Source organism: Mus caroli, chromosome 1 (assembly GCF_900094665.2).
Source record: "Mus caroli chromosome 1, CAROLI_EIJ_v1.1, whole genome shotgun sequence".
NCBI classification, from domain to species: domain Eukaryota; kingdom Metazoa; phylum Chordata; class Mammalia; order Rodentia; family Muridae; genus Mus; species Mus caroli.
Window position 1 is genome coordinate 128,271,604 of NC_034570.1, and position 2,859 is coordinate 128,274,462.

Genomic DNA, 2,859 nt, shown 5'->3' on the forward strand with positions numbered 1-2,859 from the left:
GGCAGAGGCAGGCAGATTTCTGAGTTCGAGGCCAGCCTGGTCTACAAAGTGAGTTCCAGGACAGCCAGGGCTATACAGAGAAACCCTGTCTCAAAAAACAAAAACAAACAAACAGATTCATTTACTATTATACCTAAGTGTACTGTAGCTGTCTTTTGACACACCTGAGGATCTTATTATGGGTGGTTGTAAGCTACCATGTGGTTGCTGAGATTTGAACTCAGGACCTTCAGATGAACAGTCAGAGCTTTTAACCACTGAGCCATCTCACCAGCCCTCTTCCTAGTAAACTTATTTGTTATGCTTGGTGTAAAGTTTGATTTTTTTTTCTTTTTTTGAAATAGGAAAATATCAGCAAATAGGTAGAAATGTATTGAGGCAATACTGTGTGTATGCTGGGAAGGGACAGACTTTTTTTTTTTCAACGAGACAGGGTCTCTCTCTACATAGCCCTGGCTGTCCTGAAACTCACTTTGTAGACCATGCTGGTCTCACACTCTCAGAAATCCATCTGCTCCTGCTTCCTCAGTTCTGGGGTCGTACACCACCATGCTCTGCCCGGAACAGACATTTTAAGTGTGGTAGAAATAAATGGTGAGGCCTCAGAAGAATCAGACTTCCCCTCACAGGCCAAGGCTCGGTGCTCCTCAGTTATCTGTCTGCAACCTGGATTCTGACCAAGAGATTTGTTAAACACATACACCCATAAATTGAGATTCCCTGAGTGGAAAAGAAGCAATTCTCCTCATGAGTATATTTATACAAAGGTCTGTCTTCTCAGCACTCATTAAACAGATTCCCTCAACAAATGGTACGGAGAGGTAGGCAGAATCAGTGGAGCCCTGCCCAGAGTCCATGGCAGGCATCTTGAAATCCGTGTTTTTGTTTGTTTGTTTGTTTTTGTTTTTGTTTTTGTTTTTTTCGAGACAGGGTTTCTCTGTATAGCCCTGGCTGTCCTGGAACTCACTTTGTAGACCAGGCTGGCCTGGATCTCAGAAATCCGCCTGCCTCTGCCTCCTGAGTGCTGGGATTAAAGGCGTGAGCCACCACGCCCAGCTTGAAATCCCTGTTCTTAATACATCATCTCCTTAAATACCTTTGCATTACTACAGAATGGAGCCAAGGAACCTAAGATATCTTGCAGACACACCTGTTGTCTTACTTTAGACAAGGTCTTGCTCTACCCTAGTCCAGCTTAGAATTCACTACAGACTCAGGCTGGCCTGGAACTTGTAACAGTCCTCTTGCCTTCCTGAGTGCTGGCATTACATACCATCCCACCCGGCTATTCTTGGGTTGCCGTGAGACCGTGGACTATCGGTATGTGCTCTGTGTCTGAGCAAGGTGTGACAGAGGCTCAGGAGGCTGGTGAGGCCATAGGTTCTTCTGTTGTGGCCCCAAATTCAACACATCTTGTTGCTGTTTTTTTTTTTCCCCTATGTTAATTTTTTTTAACTTATGGGGCGGGGGGGGGGATGTTATGTTTCCGTGTGGTGCATGTGGTGTAGGGACATCAGAAGATGAGAGGATGACTCACAGAGTCACCACCATGACTTGCTGAGCCTTCTTATCAGCACTAAACACCATCTTTCCTCCATAAGATGAAAGTAGATTTAGTTCTGTAGACGCAGCTCACCTAAAGGACCTGGGTCACAAGCTCCTGTGGGAATTCAGGGAGTGCAGAGCAATGTAGCAGTTAAGCTGGACTGAACCAGTCACAGCAGAGAGGTCTAGGAGGAGCTCACTGCAGACATCGCTGACGCTGACGAGAAGGCCCTGCTAAGTAAAACATTTCCCTGAGAACCCAGCTTGAATCATAAAACAAACAATTAACAAAAGTCTTTTTATAGATTCTTAGGTTAAGGCAAAATAAAAGTATACTACTAGCCTTGATTTCCTTTCCACAAATCTGATGTTGTATGATTCTGCAGTTGCCCCTTAGGACCCCTACAGGACTCTGAGGGGCCGCGGAGCAGTGGTTCTCAGATGGGGCTGGGAGGCCTGCTGTTTGTCACAGGATAATCTTTGTTGTTGGTTTTCTTTGTTTTGGGTTGGGGTAGGAGTCTTGGCTTTCTGTTTTTCTTTTTTCTCTTCTTTTTTTCTTTTTTAAAGATGGACTCTTGAGGGGGGCAAGTGGGATAGGGGGGTTCCAGAGGGGAAACCAGGAGAGGGAACAACATTTGAAATGTAAGTAAAGAAAATATCCAATAAAAGAAAAGGAAAAACAATGAAGTTTCACTCACACTTGTAACCCACCCAGGCCAGCCTGGGATTTGCAGCAGTCTTCCTGCCTCAGTTTTTCAATGCTGCTATAGGCATGCATCGATATTGCTGGTGGACCACTCATCCGTAAATTACCTAGAAAGCCTTTCATCAACTCTTATTTTAAAACTGAGTTCTGAGGGTCTGGGGATGGAGATCAGTCAGAGGTAGACTGCCTGCCATACTCAAACAATGACAAAGTAGGAACCAAAACAACAAATCCAGAACCAACTGCGGTGGCTCACAGCTGTACTCTGCAGTGGGGAGAATGAGGCAGGAAAATTGCAATAAGTTTTATGTTTGCCTGGGCTGCATAGATCCAGGCTGGGCTGAATGAAATCCAGACTGAAAAAAAGCAAGGAGCCGGGCAATGGTGATGTAGCCTTTAATCCCATGACTCCAGAGGCAGAGGCACATGGACCTGTAAGTTTGAAGCCAGCCTGGTTTACAGAGTGAATTACAGGACAGCCAGGGCTACACTGAGAAACCCTGTCTTGAAAAACAAACAACGCCGGGCGTGGTGGCGCACGCCTTTAATCCCAGCACTCGGGAGGCAGAGGCAGGCGGATTTCTGAGTTCGAGGCCAGCCTGGTCTAC